The sequence below is a fragment of the Aythya ferina genome (genome assembly GCF_964211825.1).
Source record: "Aythya ferina genome assembly, chromosome: 3".
Classification (NCBI taxonomy): domain Eukaryota; kingdom Metazoa; phylum Chordata; class Aves; order Anseriformes; family Anatidae; genus Aythya; species Aythya ferina.
The window spans coordinates 111,595,736-111,615,861 of NC_140298.1; the positions used below are offsets into that span (position 1 = coordinate 111,595,736).

Consider the following 20,126-nt stretch of genomic DNA (forward strand, 5'->3'; position numbering starts at 1 on the left):
CTTCTTCTTCTTCTTCTTCTTCTTCTTCTTCTTCTTCTTCTTCTTCTTCTTCTACTACTTCTTATTATTATTATTATGCAAAACCAGTTTTTTGATCCAAATATATGCTTAATTTTTTGTATTAGGCATCTATTTCCCTGAACATTTCATGACTCAATTGAGAATTGGAAAGATCTGGTCTAGAGTAGTTGAATGACTCTCCCACACTGTACTACAGCTAGTGTCAGTGCCCTTGGTCACCATGGTTTACCCTATAGAGTAGTTCAAAAGGGCATAACAGTATTTCATCAGTACCCATGTCCATTCATGAGTAGGTTTTTCTAACAAACTGAGTTGTTTTCTCTCTAAAAATATTTATTGTCATACATACTAACAAAAAAAAAAAAAAAAAAAAAAAAAAAAAAAGGTTTTGCCGGAAAAGGCACTGCTGATCTGCTGGCACAAGCTGTTGAGACCAGAATCTCCTTCTTCATCATCATAATGCCATCTGCCACAGACAGAAAGTAGGAGATTAAAACTGAGGAAGAAGGAAGAGAACAAAACCAACAGGAAGATGCCCATTAATTCTGTGGTGATGTCCATTCAACCTTCTCTAGTACTGTTATGGAAAACAGACAGACTTCACAAACCAGTGTGTGCCTAGGAAAAGAGCTGCGTTCATTTTTTTCCTTTAATAACACTACAGTTGATCCAAGTGTATTTTTGAAGACTGAGAAGCTCTGAAGATATTGCAAAAATGTATCTAATAACTACACTGTGAAGTAATGAACACTATGTGTTCAGTGTTTCCAATAGTAAAGGACATTATGGAAATATCACTCAGGGCAGGAAGAATACCAAGAAAACATCAAAATAAACTAAGTAAGAATTGTCTCACATGTCTACTAAGAAAATAAAAGACTTCCCTTTTTATTACTATATTAGCTGCCTGAGTCTATAATACTGAAAAAACAAATGTGGATTCTGTTTATATAAGTTAATGTTCATGGAAAAATGAAAACTACTTTGATCTTTTTGCATTACAGTAACACAGGATTCAACTGAAATGGATCCTCAATTGTACTGGGTCTGGCTGGAATGTTAACTTTCCTGGCAGCAGCCCATTCAGTGCCGTACTCTGTACTTGTAGCTGGAACAGCAGTGTTATCACACCAGTGTTGTGTCTACTGCCGAGCAGCAGTGGCACAGCATTGGGCCTTTCTCTAACCCTCCTAGGGGGTGGGCAAAAAAGTGAGGAGAGAAACATCACTAGGGCAGCTGACCTAAACCAATCAAAGGGATATTCCATACCATGTGGTGTCACACTCAGCAATAAAAGGTGGAAACAGGAAGAAGAGGGGAGGGGTGGGCTCTCGTTGAGAAGACGTCGGTCCTCCTCTCGAACACCGGCTGCGTGCGTTGAGGCCTTGCTTCAAGGACGTGGTCAATCATCGCTCATTTGTGGGAAGTAGAGAGTAATTTCTTTCCTCTGCACTTCCATATAGCTTTCATTTATTTTGTTTGTTTGTTTTCCTCCCTTTTTCCCCTTTCCCTTTTATTTCCCCTTAGTTAAATTGTTTAGTTCATGGTAGTCTTTATTTAATTATTATAATTATTTCCCTTTAATTAAATTATCCTTATCTCAACCCGTGAGTTGTTCTTTGCTTTACTTCTCCCCCTCCTTATCTAAAGGAGGGGGAGTGAGAGAGCGGTTGTGGGGTTTAGCTGCCCAGCACGGTAAAACCACCACAGTCCTTTTTGGCGCCCAACGTGGGGCTCGAAGGGTTGAGATAACAATAGAATTGATTAAACGCATACAACTAACACACTTGCTTGCTAGTAACCATGTTCCTTGCCCTGTTAATAATAATGGCTTTGTTCATATGTCATGCAATTCGTGTCATATTCTCCTTTCTCCTATATATCCGATCCGACAAAGTGCTACAATCTGTGTTCACTTTTTTTAATTCGTTGTGCTGCCAAGCACTGACCTTGGTTTTACTCTGGAATTCAGGCTCTGCGCTGTTATCATTTGGGTCCCATGGAAACTATCTTTCAGAGAATATTCAGAACTACACTGCCTTCCTTTTCTCATCTGGACACGAGTTTATTAATAATATCAGGAATGGTACCTTTCCCTTCTTTCACAGTGGGCTAATTACAACAGTTTGGGAGTATTTTGAAGATCCATCTGTAACCCATGTACTGCTATTTCTAATTCTGAATAACAGGTTTCATTTTCTCTCTAAGATTAGTCGATTGTTTAGAAAACTTATTTGGGAATCTGTCCCGAAACAGTCTCGTGGTGAGTGGCACGGTGTGTGGGATGATGTTAGCAGATACCTGTCGCGAGTGTCTCCTCCAATAGTTTTGAACTTCACCCCTGAGCAAGTGCTAAATCCTAAAAACTTGGTAGAATGTTTGAGAGTTGTATGTCCTGATCCTGATAATGCCGGAGAACAACAGCTTGCAGCATTGTGCTGGGTCCTGGTTTATTCCTATCAAACACTGTTTAACATCATCCAGCAATTTGAAGAGAGGGAGGAAGTCTCTGAATCTGATGACCAAGTAACACATGCTGTGGCTGACCCAGAGGACCAACCAACTATGGTATCAGTCGCCCCCATAGTCAAGTCAAAACAATGGAAACGGAGGTCAGCTCGTTTAGTAAGGGAAGAAGGCTCTCCTAAGAAGGAGGGAGAAGGGGAATTGGCAGGCACCTCTAAAGCAGAGCCATCACAAAAACAGCAGGAAGATGAGACGGAAATCATAAAGGAATCAGAAATCACTCGATCCTTATCCCTGAGTGAGATGCGAGAAATACGAAAGGATTATGGTCGACGCCCAGGTGAACACATCCTCACTTGGCTGCTCCGATGCTGGGATGCTGGGGCCAGTAGCCTACAATTAGAAGGCAATGAAGCCAAGCAGCTGGGATCCCTCTCTAGAGAAAGGGTAATCGACAAAGTAATCGGGAGAGGAGCACAGGCCCTCAGCCTCTGGAGACGACTCCTGGCAGCTATCAAAGAAAGATATCCCCATAAGGAAGATATTGTATATCACATAGGCAAGTGGACCACTGTGGATAAAGGTCTCCAACATCTGCGGGAATTAGCTGTGCGGGAGATGATTTATAGTGATTTGGACAATGCCCAGACACCTCAAGACCCCGATGAAGTCCAGTGCACAACATCCATGTGGCGTAAATTTGTGCGGAGTGCACCAGCAGCACATGCCAGTACCCTGGCAGCAATTCACTGGGATGAGGGGATGGGACCAACAATGTATGATGTCTCCTGCCAACTTCAAAAATATGAAGACAATCTCTCTGCTCCGCTACAGTCCTGTGTCTCAGCTGTGGAGAAATTGTCTAAAGGACTTGACAAGCTTGTGGAGAAAGTATATTCCCCCTCATCTAGACAGAGTGATACTTCAGCCACTAAGAATCAGCATTCGCCTGCTCAAGAGAGAGAGTACCCGAGACGTACACCACGTGGCACCTTGTGGTTTTATCTGCGTGACCATGGGGAAGATATGAGGAAATGGGATGGTGTACCTACTTCAACCCTAGCTGCTTGGGTACGTGAACTGAAAGGAAATACAGCAGCAAGAAGAGGGGCTCCTAAGAGAAATGCTGCTCCAGTTTCTACTGGGCAGTACCCCAGAGGCAGTAGAAGAGCTGATGTTATTCTTGACCACGATGAAGGGACCTCTACCTCTCATTTGCCAGAATTTGTGCATTTGCAAGAATTAAGTGGCAGACGCTCCAGCCAGGACTAGAGGGGCCCTGCCTCTGGCCAGGTAGAGGAGAGGGATAACCGGATTTATTGGACTGTGTGGATCCGATGGCCTGGAACATCAGAACCACAGGAATACAAAGCTTTAGTGGACACTGGCGCACAATGTACCATAATGCCATCAGGCTACCAAGGGACAGAACTCACCTGTATCTCTGGAGTGACAGGGGGATCCCAACAACTATCTGTACTGGAAGCTGAAGTGAGTCTAACTGGGAATGAGTGGCAAAAGCATCCCATTGTGACTGGCCCAGAGGCTCCGTGCATCCTTGGCATAGACTATCTCAAGAGAGGGTACTTCAAGGATCCAAAAGGATACCGGTGGGCTTTTGGCATAGCTGCTTTGAGCACAGAGAAAATTAGGCAGCTGTCTACCCTGCCTGGCCTTTCAGAAGACCCTTCTGTTGTAGGATTGCTGAAGGTTGAAGAACAACAGGTACCAATTGCTACCACAACGGTGCACCGACGGCAATATCGCACCAACCGAGACTCCCTGATTCCCATCCATGAGTTGGTTCACCGACTGGAGAGTCAGGGAGTAATCAGCAAGACTCGCTCACCCTTTAATAGTCCTATATGGCCAGTACGAAAGTCTAATGGCGAGTGGAGGCTAACAGTGGACTATCGAGGCCTGAATGAAGTCACGCCACCACTGAGTGCTGCAGTGCCAGACATGCTAGAACTTCAGTACGAACTAGAGTCAAAGGCAGCCAAGTGGTATGCCACAATTGATATTGCTAATGCATTTTTCTCCATCCCTTTAGCAGCAGCATGCAGGCCGCAGTTTGCTTTCACTTGGAGGGGCATCCAATACACCTGGAATCGGCTGCCCCAGGGGTGGAAACACAGCCCTACCATTTGCCATGGACTGATCCAGTCTGCACTGGAGCAAGGGGGAGCTCCTGAGCATCTTCAGTACATTGACGACATCCTCGTGTGGGGCAACACAGCAGAAGAAGTTTTTGAGAAAGGGAAGAAAATAATCCAAATTCTCCTGAAAGCTGGTTTTGCCATTAAAAAGAGCAAGGTCAAGGGGCCTACACAGGAAATCCAGTTCTTGGGGGTAAAATGGCAGGATGGACGTCGCCATATTCCAATGGATATGATCAATAAAATAACAGCAATGTCTCCGCCAACTAGCAAAAAGGAAACGCAAGCTTTCCTAGGCCTCGTGGGATTCTGGAGAATGCATGTGCCAGGCTATAGTCAGCTTGTGAGTCCTCTATATCGAGTGACTCGAAAGAGAAACTATTTTGAGTGGGGCCCTGAGCAACAACAGGCATTTGAACAAATCAAACAAGAAATAGCTCGTGCAGTAGCCCTTGGGCCTGTCCGTACTGGACCAGCTGTGCAAAATATACTGTACACTGCAGCTGGGGAGCATGGGCTCACCTGGAGCCTTTGGCAGAAAACCCCAGAAGAAACTCGAGGTCGACCTCTGGGCTTCTGGAGTCGGGGCTATCGAGGATCAGAAGCCAATTACACCCCAACTGAAAAGGAAATACTCACAGCATATGAGGGTGTTCGAGCTGCTTCAGAAGTTGTGGGTACAGAGGCACAGCTCCTCTTGGCACCGCGGCTACCTGTGTTACATTGGATGTTCAAAGAGAAAATTCCCACTACACACCATGCAACTGATGCTACATGGAGTAAGTGGATAGCGTTAATTACACAGCGGGCTCGAATGGGAAAACCCAATCGCCCAGGAATCCTGGAAGAGATTATGGACTGGCCGGAAGGCAGAGATTTCGGAGTGCCAACAGAGGAGGTAACCCGTGCTGAAGAGGCACCACCATACAATGAGTTGCCAGAAGACAGAAAGCAGTATGCGTTGTTTACTGACGGATCCTGCCGTGTGATAGGGAGCCATCGGAAATGGAAAGCTGCTGTGTGGAATCCCATACGACGAGTTGTGGAAGCCATGGAAGGGGAAGGTGAGTCGAGTCAGTATGCAGAAGTAAAAGCCATACAACTAGCCCTAGATATCGCCGAAAGAGAAAATTGGCCAGTATTGTATCTTTATACTGACTCATGGATGGTGGCAAATGCTCTGTGGGGGTGGTTGCAGCAATGGAAAGAGAGCAACTGGCAGCGCAGAGGTAAGCCTATCTGGGCTGCTACCCTGTGGCAAGATATTGCTGCCCGGGTAGAAAACCTGGATGTTAAAGTACGTCATGTAGATGCCCACATGCCCAAGAGTCGCACTACTGAAGAACATCAGAACAACAAAGAAGTGGATCGAGCTTCGAAAATTGAAGTGGCTCAGGTGGACCTAGACTGGGAACGTAAGGGTGAGCTGTTTGTAGCTCGATGGGCCCATGAAACATCAGGACATCTGGGGAGAGATGCCACTTACAGATGGGCTCATGATCGAGGGGTGGACTTGACCATTGAGGCCATCACACAGGTTACCCATGAGTGTGAGACCTGTGCTGCAATCAAGAAAGCCATGAAGGTAAAATCTCCCTGGAACAGGGGGAGATGGTTAGGGTTTCAATATGGTGAGGCCTGGCAAATTGACTATATCGGACCACTCCCAAAAACTCGCCAAGGCAAACGGTACATACTCACCATGGTAGAAGCAACTACTGGGTGGCTGGAAACATACCCTGTAAACCATGCCACAGCCCGAAACACTATCTTGGGCCTGGAAAGACAAGTATTGTGGCGTCATGGTACACCAGAGAGAATTGAGTCTGACAATGGGAGTCATTTCCGAAACAATCTTGTTACCTCCTGGGCAAAGAGGCATGGTATTGAGTGGGTGTACCACATCCCTTACCACCCACAAGCCTCTGGGAAGGTTGAGAGGTACAATGGACTGTTAAAGACTATGTTACGAGCATTAGGTGCTGGGACGTGGAAACAATGGGACACAAATCTACCAGAAGCCACTTGGCTAGTTAACAATAGGGGGTCTGACAGCCGTGCTGGTCCTGCCGAAACAAAACCCCTACACACTGTGAAAGGAGCTAAGGTTCCTGTAGTGCATATAGGAAGGTGGATGGGGAAGGCAGTGTGGGTTGCTCCTGGCTCGGGAAAAGGCAAACCCACTCGTGGGATTGTCTTCGCCCAAGGACCAGGGTATACCTGGTGGGTCATGCAAAAGAATGGGGATATCAAGTGTGTGCCTCAAGGAGATTTGACATTGAGAGAAAACTAATCTATAATCTAAGTTATATGTTGTAGGAAGATGCTGTAGGATCAACGACAGGTCAACTTTGCAAGGAGCCGGGCAGTGCAACAAGGACTTGAACCAAGCTGGTGCTGGTGTCCAGACATCCAACTCCGCCTGCCTTGAGTGGCCACTTTGGCAGATGAAGACCTAATCATCAACAGTTCTTACGAACATTTTCCAAGAAAGACCTATGGAATGAAAAGATACACCTGCCTATTAATCCTGTCCTGTTAAATCCTTGTCCTGTTAAAGGACAAGGGATAATGATGAGAATGCTTGTATGCTAAAGTATGGGGATCTGAGTGTGACACAAATGTTATGGAATAAGGGGTGGAGGTTGTACTGGGTCTGGCTGGAATGTTAACTTTCCCGGCAGCAGCCCATTCAGTGCCGTACTCTGTACTTGTAGCTGGAACAGCAGTGTTATCACACCAGTGTTGTGTCTACTGCTGAGCAGCAGTGGCACAGCATTGGGCCTTTCTCTAACCCTCCTAGGGGGTGGGCAAAAAAGTGAGGAGAGAAACATCACTAGGGCAGCTGACCTAAACCAATCAAAGGGATATTCCATACCATGTGGTGTCACACTCAGCAATAAAAGGTGGAAACAGGAAGAAGAGGGGAGGGGTGGGCTCTCGTTGAGAAGACATCGGTCCTCCTCTCGAACACCGGCTGCGTGCGTTGAGGCCTTGCTTCAAGGACGTGGTCAATCATCGCTCATTTGTGGGAAGTAGAGAGTAATTTCTTTCCTCTGCACTTCCATATAGCTTTCATTTATTTTGTTTGTTTGTTTTCCTCCCTTTTTCCCCTTTCCCTTTTATTTCCCCTTAGTTAAATTGTTTAGTTCATGGTAGTCTTTATTTAATTATTATAATTATTTCCCTTTAATTAAATTATCCTTATCTCAACCCGTGAGTTGTTCTTTGCTTTACTTCTCCCCCTCCTTATCTAAAGGAGGGGGAGTGAGAGAGCGGTTGTGGGGTTTAGCTGCCCAGCACGGTAAAACCACCACAGTACTAAAGTATTACAGAAATTCTCAGTCCCTTAGAATTTACATCATACACAGAAAACAGATCATGGAAGAGTTAAAATGAAGCGTTTATTTGTTTTTTTTGTTTTGTTTTGTTTTCTCCCTATATACATTCTTTGTGGTTTTATGCAGGGAAGCAGCAGAAAGAAGTAATAGAACTTCCAGTCTTTTCTTACAAGTGCCCATTTAAAAAAGGAGAGTATAATAAGGTTGGTGTTCTCAGTGCTGCTCTAATATGTAAAGAAAACTGTATTTTAAAATCCCTCCTTGAGCTCTGAGAGCAGGGTTACCTCCAAACTGGGAAACTGGGCTATGAAACACAAATGGAAGGAAATGCATTTCAACGAGAAGGAATACTTCATCCAGCAAATTAGTACCTAACTCAGACCTCTGTATTTCATTGGGCAGCAATTCACTTGAGGAAATCATTTTGGTAGGTTCAGTAATCTGCGTAAACCAGATACGGAGCCACGGCATCTAACACAGGAGTCTCTGGGAACCTGGAACATATATACTCTGGTGCCAGCCGTGGTGGTGGATGAAGGTATGGGCATGGTCCTGGACAACAATAACATGCATGAGGTCACACGGAAGAACTGCAGCAGATTTAGGCAAATTGTATTCTCTGCAAACAAATATTTCCATCCATTTAGGATGATAGTGCTGGGTGAAAAATAGTGACTTTTCAAATGTACATGTTCTGTCCTTTCCAAGAAGTCTGCTAGCTCCTGTACCACATTAGACAGCAGCACAGACTAGAAAAGGGCCAGGGAGAAAAAGCTAACTTTTTGAAAAGCTATCATAACATCATATATACTAAGAATGGAAGGTCATAAAGCAATATAACTGCCAATACTGGAGTGCTCCCAGAAGTACCATTCCTGGTGTTATTTTGACACATGTTTCTGATCACTACACTATTGCATGTTTGAATAGATTTCAGTCACTGAAAGTTTGGCTTGATATTCAGCTTGAAGCTTCTTTTTCCTTTTCTTCATGCCACTATCTCTATATTCTATTAAGATTCTTTAAAGTAAATCTTGTTCAGTACTGGCTGTGGTCTGTGCTGTATAAAACAGGTAGGCTGTAGTAGAAAACACTGAGAGGAAAATGCTGAATTATATTACTGATTTATTGTTTGATATTTGTCCTATGTATGTGCTTATACCCACTTTGCAGATTTTGCCATTTTAGTTTTGTGTCCCCTACTCACACATCCCCTACTCATTCTTTCTCTCCTTTTAATTATCAAATTTGTGTCTTTTTTAATCTCATGACACTCAAACCAATGAGAAAACTATGTAGTTTATTTTTTTCCTTTTTTCCCCTGCTCTATGACACTGAAGACAAAATATAAAATCTCGCCACATTCAACAAAATGAGAGTTTTTTGATTTTTCTGTAACCAAGATACCAACTGTTCGTCATATCTTTCAGTTTCTGCCCAACATGGTATATGTGTGAGGTGAGTTACTTTTCATACATATGTAATTCAACATTATTTTATGGACCTTTAAGAACAAACCCTGCAGGCTGCACCCATGTGCATATTTACATCATGTTATTCAGTAATTTCTAATGCCATAGGAAAAGTCATACCCCTAGCCAAGTTGCTTTCATTCAATATCTGTGACTAATATATCTCTAAAATGACTTATTCATATAGCTTGAATCTTTCTCACACTCCTTTGTAAGATTTTCTACCTAAATCATTAATATCTCTTTAACATTTCTTATTTATTGCAGAAAAGTAAAAAAACATGCAATGCTAATCTAAAAGGCTAGATGACTATCTTTCAAAACTATAGCCCTAATCGATTTATATGTGTTCAAAATTGAGAATGGGCACCTTAAAAGGTTGCTTAATATTCATAGCCATGTACTTGTCATTTTTTTTATTTTTTTAATTTTTTTAATGAAAAATCACAGAAACATGCTATGAAACGTTTATTACTTACTGTGGGCAGGGGTTTCTAAATTTATATATTCTGCATCTGAGCTACTTCTCTGGATTCTCTTTAGTATCAATAAAGAAAAATTGACTTTTGGGAGTATTCCTTTCCTAAACTTGACACCTAGTAAGATTAAGTGGATCATGTCTTAAAATGCTTGTTTCTCCATTAATTCTAAGAGAAGCTTGGAGCAAGTTCTACAGTTGAAGACACCTGTTCTGCAGACATCAATATTATGATAGGCGATTCACAAACAATATAAGTGTGGGCTGCATGTGTGAACACTTGTACATGTGTAGATTCACGTGTGTGATCCTCTTATTTCAGTTGAAGGGTAGCGATGAGATAATGGGATATAAATTCAGTTCAACTCTCTGAATTATATAAACATAAACATAAATATATAGCTATATATAACTGTAACTGATTCCTTATTTCACCTTCTTCCTGGAGTAGATAGGACAATACTTACCTTTATAAATAAGATTTTCTTAGGGATCTGATTCATAATATGTGCAAAATGCTTTTAGAATTTAGACAGAAAGTTTAGATGCTATTACAGCATCAATTTTTACTTTCCCTTTTCTGACTTCCCATTCAAGTGCCTCTGCCAAGCTCAGCTTAAAAATAATTTTAAAAAGGAACTAAATTTTCACTGAAGTGAATTAATCCTGGACTTTAAGTGCTAATAATGTCTACAGAATGTGCTGTTTTGGATAAGGCTAAGTGTAAAGAGAGATGCATTAATGAAAGGAAAACAACTTTTCATGTTCGCTGAACAACAATATATGCAGTAGGCTTTCCTTTGTGTTTGATTATAAACTTTTTGAGAAGATAAACCCTTCTGGCAATACATCAAACCCTCCTGCTTAGTTTCAGTCTAACAGCTCCAAACCAAGTACTTCTTTATAACTTCCCTCAACAGTGCTATTTAGAATGTCCTTAGGTTTTCCTCCAGGCAATGGCAGCTACAGTATGTGCTGAAGGATTTGTCACTGCAGATATTAATACACCATCAAATAAAGAAATTCTTTTTAACTCTGTGTCAAATGCAAAATTATCATCACTAATACAAGAACTTAACAGTGTTCTTTTTTATTATTTTTATTTTATTTTTTTAGCTAATGCATTCATTAATGTAGCTCTCATCAAACTTGAGGGAGACTGTAGCAGACAAACTATAATGACCTTGGACTGATTCAGCATTGAGTGTTTTAATTTGAATACATAACATTGTCTGGGAATACATATTCAACGAAGGACAATATGAACTGCAGAAAAAAAATCTTTTTTGCTCTCTCTCTTTTTTTTTTTTTTTAATTTTTTTTTTACACAATTAGGTTGCAAGTCCTAACTAGTATTCTAATTCCTATATTAATTATAGCAATCAAAATAATGTTTTAACACCAGGATTTAACATCATAGAGAATGATTCAAATACAGAAAATAATAACCATAATTTCAATTAAAAAATTGACAGTAGTCTCTGAATACTACATCAAAATGACTTCTCTGTGTTGGGGTCTTTCTATAAGTGTACATAGATGAAACTTTTCTGAAATCAGTATATTTAATTACTTCTTGCATTAAGTTCTCAAAATATATTTAAAATATAATTTAATTTAACCTTCCAATTCTTATCTGGGTGAAAGGCAAATTATGGAATGACAGAATCATGGAACACAGAATCATATTCACTGAATCACAGAGTGGTTAAGGTTGAAAGCAGCCCCTGAAAGTCATCTGGTCCAACCAACCCTGCTCAAGCAGGAATACCCAGAACAGGGTGTCCAGGTCAATGTCCAGGTGGCTTTTGAAGATCTCAAAAATGCTGAAAATGCTGAGTAGAGGGGATTGATCTAATTTACCTAAATTGTAGTTTTATTCACTTCTTTGTGCTACCTACTTTTAGTATACTAAAATAAAAAGATTTAAGTGATTTGGTATTTTGGACAAATCAGAAACTGAGTCACAAGATTTTCTTAAAAAATAAAACTTCTGCCATGCATATAGAATATTTTCTCTTGTTTTTATTGTAGTTTGATCATTTTTATTATTATTATTATTATTATTTTCAAAATGTCAGCCTAATCTTGCCTCTAATAAGCAGCCAGCCATGCAAAGCTTTTTTTTTTTTTTTTTTTTTTTTTCCATTATTTTGTTATAGGAAATGATATGTGCTCCCTCCTAACACTGCATTCACAAGCAACCTGTAACAGCTTGGAAAACAGGTTTTCAGCTTTAAGCTTTGTGGGTAGTAGTAGAACAGGATCAGAATTTAGGCTCCTCTCCTCCAAATTAGAAGCCAAGAGGGTTCCTGTCCTTATGAAACATACAGAATATCCACTGAAGATGTCTATAAACCTCAGTATCTTGTCTGTGTGGCTAAGCCACACAGTGTGCACTGAAAGGATGGCTAAGTGCTGTGTGATGTCTGATCTAACAGGCTGGAAATTCCTGGATCACATTTCCTCCAAAGACTCTGCCCCTCATCTCCAAGGTAATTTTGAGCAAGCCATTTCATTTTCATTCTCTGTAAGACAGAGATAATGACAATTATCTTCTTGTATAAAAACTCTAATATCTAAGGACACAAAGCCTAGCATAAGATGTTGTTAATAACATAACTGATTGAAGTTGAGCTACCAGGTCTACCCAGACTGCCACCAGCACCAAAAAGCCCTCTGAACCTTCTCCCATGCACAGGTGCTAAATCACTCCTCATAGTTTGGCTGTTTTTTGATGGACACAAATTGAGGAATGTGCCAGCTGACCGAAATTGTTGCTTATAGAACTTTGTTATAATTATGTCTGAAAAAGAATTTATTAGAATCCTACCTTTTCAGAAAGTAAGAAATTCCTTAAACATCCTACTTTTGGTTTGAAATGTACTTCATTCATCTGGAAAGTAAAAGTAAAATCCTTTCAACGGCTTTGGAGTTCTAGAGAAGTGAATGTAATATAGATTTTTTTAAACTCTCTTAAAATGCACATTAAAAATACCAAAAAGATTTAAACACACTTTTCTGATGAACTTCTCTTATGTAAGATCTATGTAGATCTGTGTTACACTAGAGGCTTAAAACATAAAAATATGATCATAATTGCACAACACCTCCAAACTACTTCCAATTTTTAATTTAAATTTTATTTTATTTTATTTTATTTTATTTTATTTTATTTTATTTTATTTTATTTTATTTTATTTTATTTTATTTTATTATTTTATTTTTTTACCAGACATGAAGAACCTTCTTGTACTCAGTAGGAAAAGACTTAGATCCCAATTAGTATCAGGCACTGAAATCTTACATTTGAGTTGACCACAGAACACGAACATTTTAACTGAAAAAAAACTCCAAATGATTTTTCTATAATGTATTTGAAGAAGCACTATTGTGATTCTTCTAAAAAGTTCTTCTTTTATTCTTCTTTTTTTCCCTCCAAATATTTTAATTAAAAGTATTATTGAAATGTTATTCTAAATTCCTATTAAGCCAAAACCCATTTCCAAACATATTTTTATAAGATTAATATATCTTTATAAGATTACTTAATGATTTCTTTTTTTAATTATTTTTTTAAATCTTCTCAAATACTAATCTTTTTAAAAATAAAATTATTTAGTAGGAAAAATCTAATTTTATTGCTAAACATAAAACGCTTTCAGTTTTGTCAACCTGCATCTAACTTTCTTTTAATCTATGTACAATGTATTTGGTTGTAATGAGGACATAAACTCTTCATAATGTGTGCTGTAGTTTTGGAATACTGACAATGTTGTTTATAATTACTGATGTATTTCTTGTTTCGGTTGTACAAATTCTTCCATGGTGTAATATCACCGATACAGCTGTGAAATTTATTTATTTTGTTTTATTTTTTTGTTTACTTTTGTTGTTGTTATTGTTTTTAAGTAACAGTGCTACCACAGCAATCAACAAATGTACAGTTCTGCTAAAGGCATACACGTTCTAATTTCACTTGAACACACAAAATAACACTCTTCTCTTTCATTCACAACAACTGTAATCCTGACCCCAACACCACAAACCCACTAAAAAAAAAAAAAAAAAAGTAAAAAGAAGTGAAGATAGAGTTAAGAGGTAAAATTCAACTATCCCAGTTAAACTCTTTTACCTTTTGGGAAAGAATAAAAAATAAAATGTGGGGAGAGGGGTAGCAGCAGCAACAACAGAGAACTAGAATATTATCTGTTCATTTTAAAAACTGGACTCTTCAGAGCTGTAATAGATTTTCTGTACTCCTGGTTGTTTTTCAGCTTCAGCAAATACATCTTCTTTTCCTGTTTCCATTAAGTAATGGAAATTACCTTACAATCACTGCACAGTAAGAAACAACCTTATGGAAAGGGAAATAGGCCTGGAAGCAGGTACATGGCATTTCCAGTCTCTTTTCAGAATAAAACATACATTGGTCTGAGGGACAGAGATTTTGTCTGGGCTGAGCTTGAGGAACAGGGTTTCATCATTGCTTTAGCCAATGATTTATGTTATCATTAAATTTGTCCTTTCCCTTGGGATTCACACTTTCTTTGTCTTATGTTTTGGTGAGGCCAGGTCGTAAGGCAAGAGGCACCATCAAACTCAACATTTGCTCACTATTTAACACACTAATGTTTCAATCTCAAATATTCTGTAGATTGTATATTTGTCCTGGCAGTCAAATATTTTATTATGTTTGGTCTTGACACATTGTACAGTCTGTATGTTGAACAGAACTATGATCCAGGTATTCTTCAGGTTCATTATTTTCAGGATAGTCAGTACTGTACTTAGGTACTCAGTGGTGGCAGGTATGAATACATTATAAATGGAAACATTTTGATCTAAGTGCACCCCCTCACTTTCTAAAATACTGCATTTTTGGTTCACGGACAAACTTCCAATTGTAACAAAACATATATATTTTAGCAGGCTGCACAAGGAGCCTAAAGCCTACAGAATTTGCTCAAATTCCAATGTGAAATACCATAGCTTTGTAAATCTTACAATCTCTTTCTTCACAATTTCTGAGAGAGCCAAGCCATAGTAGATGTACACTGGTGAAAGGAGCAAGTTTTTGGATGGGACCATGAAGAGTAAGTGTTCAGATACTATTGTGATGGACAGCAATTTTAACCTCATGAGCATGAAGTTAGCAAAAATGTCAATATGATCTCCATAAAACAGAGTGCTGTTAGTGTTCTCATGTAGGAAAAGGGAAATGAGTTTTTTTAAATAATCATAAATAATAAAAAATGGTTGCCCTATAATATTTTTCTTAAATTAACAAGAATTTGAACCCACTATAAACTGCTGAAGAAAACCTGTCCAGTCTTGAGGGATGGGGTTTTTGATCAGGATAGATCAAGTGTGTGAACGATTTTCAAATGTGTAATTTATTTCCTGTTTTGAAAGAAATTGCTTAGCCTTGAAAGGTTTGTCAGGAGCATTATCATGTTTTTAAGAGTGTTCAGGGAGTTGAGCAGGAAGAAAGCAATATATTCCTAGCAGATCACTTCTAAACTAAAATACAATTTCATAAAATATTCAGCATCTTTGTGGGCTTATAGTTATACTTATAGGAACCCATTCTCCTAAGATAGGGAACTGAATCTGTTGCATATATAATGGCACCATAGATAATCATAATCGTAATTGAGGGCAGAATCCATACTTCCTTGCATGAAGCTCTTCTGAGGAACAAACACGCAAGTAGCTCTGCGGCATGTCAGAGTTATTATTTGAATTTATGAGTAAGTCACCAAACTGCAGTGCAGTTTCCTTATAGGCCAGAAAAAAACATCTTTGGCAGCTCTAAGGAGGATCTTTGAGTCACAGAGGCCTTCATTTTGGCTATGAATATTACTACAACACTGGCTCCTAGTTGTTTTGCTAACAACTTTATGGAAACACTCTGAAATAGTCCCTGGTGCCTACGTTGTCTGGATATGTTGCTTATAAAGCCTTAAAAGCTCCATTTTCTTTCTGCCCAAAGAAAGAACTGAGCCTTGAAAGAAATAAAAATGAAAAAAATATCTGTGAGGAGAAAAAAAAATGACCAAATATATTTTTGTCGAATGCTTGGCAAATGTGAACAACTGCTCATCATATTGGAGGCAAGGGAGTCCAGCCAGCTCTGTGCTAGACTATGACCAGATGTACAGCTATGGGTGAATCACATCCATTCTGTTTCCTTTTCTAGTCTTTCATTTATTGATTTTTGGTCAGATCCAGCCTTCATAAGTGAAATGCCCAACCTGTGCTTTTTAAAAGACATTTTAATGAAAAATTCCTCCATAGACATGCTGAGTGCAATGTTGCCCTTTTGTTTCTAGATCCGGGTCTTGGCCTTTATTGCCTGGATAGGGACAGCAATATAATGTCAACTATCAGCAACCTCTGCTAGGCATTTCCCTTAAGGGATACAATAGCTATACATAAAAGAAGACACAGACAAAGGAGTGACATACAGACTGTACTGATGCTCAAGGCTCTGGTGTAAGTCCAAGTCCAAATTAAACTAAGTCACTCAGTCAGGTGTATCTGAGCAGTCAATGGAAGAGCTTGAGGCCCACAAAGGCTTCCAAGTGGAGAAGAAAACATCTCCCAGTTTCTTCATGGTATTTTCCTCTTTTCACTGAATGTGTGAGGAAGTCAGTTATTTTCTTTAGTGCCTCACTGTATGTTTGAAATGTACATCTAATAATAATAATAATAATAATAATAATAATAATAATAATAATAATAATAATAATAATAAAGCAGCTCTGGTTTCATCTGGTCCTGTAGATGTTAGTGTAATACAGATAATAATAAATACAAGATTAAGATTCTCAGAAGAGCTTATGAAAACAGGTGGTAAAACTTATGTAAAGGGAGTCAAATAATGCAGACTTAAAATCCTTGAGGGAAATGCTTCAGAATGAGGTAAGTAGAGAAATAGAGATGGTAGGGGAAAAATAAATAAATAAGGAAAAAAACAAACAAACAAACAAAAAAACAAACAGCTAATTTTACAAATGGATAATATTTGGAGATATGAACTGTTACACAGACTTCTTAATGAAAAATCTCTTCCAATTAAGAATATAAATCACAAATAAATGTTCTTGATGTATCAGTAATTCAATCAGAAACCACCACTTTAAAAAAATATAAATAAATAGGAGGGTTAAACTAAATATTTGAAGGTATGGTCACGTGGAAATGGAGGTTTGTTTCTGAAGGCAATAGCAGAGTAACATATGGAGCAACATACAGTGAAGCATTTAGCTACAACATGGTATTTTTTGAAAACAGTGTGTTAAATTTTAAAGTAAAAAAAAAAAAAAAAAAAAGCAAATTGACAGGATAATTTATTGTTAATGCAAGAAACTCATTTGAAACCCATCCATGAGTGTGTGTGAATGTGGGTGCATATAGCCACTTAATAATGAGAAATGCTAATAATCTGTAGTTAAATTGATGAGGAAGATAGACATAAGAAAAAACCTAGAAATCCTCTAGGAAAGTTTATAGTTATTTTTCATCCGTACACTGGAAATTTTACAAGCTGTTTTATACAACTCTCTGTATCATGTAAACATGACCATCTGCCAAAGATAACCTGCTTTTCTTAAAAATTTCCATATTAGCTTAAGATGTAGGAGCACAAAACTTACCCAGAATGCAAAATCTCTTTCCTAGGAGAGAAAAACTATATATATGGATGAATGTAGGTGCATACACAGAAGTAGACATTAATTATTATCATACTTCTATATGTATATGTATTTGCTATTATACAGGCATACTTATACATATACATACTTATACAGTCGTGTCATGTATCTTCTGAATCTTTATAAAGTTTATTCCCAGGGAGGGCACAAGGCGATCAAGAGACATATGTAGGAAGTAAAATTGCACAAAGGAGACAGACGTCATTAATCCATCGATTGTACTGCCTGGGTCTGTCTTTCTATGCATTGCTAACTCCCTGGCAGGCTTTAGCCAGGTAGTGTAGGAAGTGCTAATGTGATCTGACTCAAGATCAATACTAACATGATCTTAGATGCACTGTTTGTGCTTGCCAGGGTACTAGTTTGGAGACAGTACTGGATTATGTTTTACACCTTTTTAGCATCTAACAAGCATTCTGGGCCTCTAACAGAAACCAAACACAATTAAGTATCAGAAGCCAGAGAACAGATGGAGGACTTGATGGTGGCGTGAGTGAACCTTTGAACTCTAGGATAACAGTCTAAAACTTGCTTAAATCAACCATGACAGATGACTAAATTCTTCACTGACTTTTTACCCTTTATAGCCTCATGCAATCAAGCAGGCTTGCAGGAATTTAGGCAAATTTAAAATTTGGTCTTGAAACTGAAAATCAATTGAAAATGTGCTCCTATGATCAGGTTAGACATGTAGACACACAGCAAGTGGTACCATTTGTGCTTGTTAGCAACCTCTCCAAGGATGCTGTGAATGCAGCCTTCACCTTCCCCATCTACAGAGAGACCTACCCAGTTGGTGTCACAGCCCATCAGAAGACAGCATGGGTTGGGACTGCTCCCATCCATTCCCTGTGAGAACTGTGGATAAAGACAGGTCTGCTGCCTCCAAAAGTGAATGCAGTTCCCTCCAAATTTGACAAATCCATCTGGGGAAAATTAAAAAACAAAGCCAAAACAAAACAAAACAAAAACAACAACATAAGAGTCTAAACCAACTTATAATCATTTAGTACCTTTAATATCCATTCACTGGAGAGATCAGAGATTGAGTTACAGCTCCCATTCCAGCTACAGGATGCCATACAGACTCTATAGTACGTAATAATTTCAGATATCAAATTTATACAGAGACATTAAACTCCCTAAAGCATTTTATATGTGAGTCATAAACACATATTATATCATTCACTAGCAAAATAAAGACACCCATTCACCTGAAATACTAACCTTACTCCAAGTATGTTATTCTACTGAGCAAAAGTTAAGCAAAATAGTAGGGAAACTTTTGGAAGAAAGGGCATGAAAAATGTAATTCACAAACCATAAAGATAGCGGGGCCTTGCTTGTTTCCTTCCGATAATATGGGAAAGACTCATCTCCAATGAAAAAAAAAACCATCAAACTTTATAGCCTCTCTGACAGGATTATGTGTTTTTCTTGTGTGTATTTCTCAATTCTATGTCTGATTTGTAAATTACTCCAGGTAGGACACTTTCATCAGCTCAGACACTTGAGAAAATCTCTCATGATCACTTTTCCTATTGATTTCTCTGGAGAGTGGGTGTTCAAAGTCTGTGGACAGAAGTCCTCTCTCAGAACCAGCTAGGCTATTTAAGATGCCTCCATCCCCACTGAGATTCTGGTGAAATCTGCCTTCCCAGTTGGCTGAGCTCAGCTTGAGCAGATCAGAGAGCTGATGCAGGAAATGCTTTGCTAGCACTGCTCTTTGGGATGACAACCAGCTGGGAAGAAGTTTTCACTGACTATGCTGCTAGCAAAGTGGATATCAATTCACCACCAAGGGACTCCCCCAAAGACACAAATCGATTATCTTGTGTGCTGTGACATAAGACAGGCAGATTATTATCCAGAAGGAAAAACAAACAAACAAACAAACAAACAAATAAATAAATAAATAATAAAAGCTTTGAATTAGACACTAGAAATACTACACTGACAAAAGGATATGTGAAAGTTGTTTCCAACTGTTTGCTTGACACTGCATAGCTATGTATATTTCTTCTGTTTATTCCTCTGTTATGACTTTCTTTTCTTATTTTTTCCCTAATTATTTTTTGTCTAAAGAGCTTGTTATTAGAAAGGCTAGGGAATGAGCATGAAACATTGATGGGTCTGAGAGAACATGTAATATCTGTGCTCATGTTTTTTGTTTTTTTTTTTTAAACAAAGCAAAAGATATGTTCAGTTTAAAAAAAACTTATTTTTAATGTGAATAAGCAAATGCTGTACATAATCCACATAGTTATGGAGCTTTTGGATAACAAGTTTGCACAGCACAAGCAAGGCAGCCTACTTTCTCTTTAGAGCTCAGGAAGGCGAAGGTCAGACAAATCAGAATATGGAACATTTGGTTCCTCATTGGCCTCCCTGGTGCTTTTTCCTCTCAGTGCATTTCATTTTCTTGGCAAATGTCTGTGACATATCAGTAAGTCATTTTAACACTTCTT

At 38.9% G+C, this 20,126-nt stretch overlaps 2 long non-coding RNA genes across 3 annotated transcripts in view; one reads left to right on the plus strand and one right to left on the minus strand.

Moving 5' to 3' along the window:
- LOC311435080 overlaps positions 1 to 20,126 on the plus strand; it is a 49,149-nt gene that overhangs the window by 19,669 nt on the left and 9,354 nt on the right. The gene's annotated exons all lie outside the window — the stretch shown is intronic.
- On the minus strand, positions 12,123 to 18,577 carry LOC311435079. 2 transcript variants are annotated; one of them, XR_014691914.1, is made up of 3 exons: positions 18,448 to 18,577; positions 12,771 to 12,833; positions 12,123 to 12,465 (listed from the first exon to the last, which is right to left on the minus strand). It is a non-coding gene; the product is annotated as an uncharacterized lncRNA (long non-coding RNA). The 2 variants fall into 2 exon arrangements; XR_014691915.1 differs by having other exon boundaries at positions 12,771 to 12,874.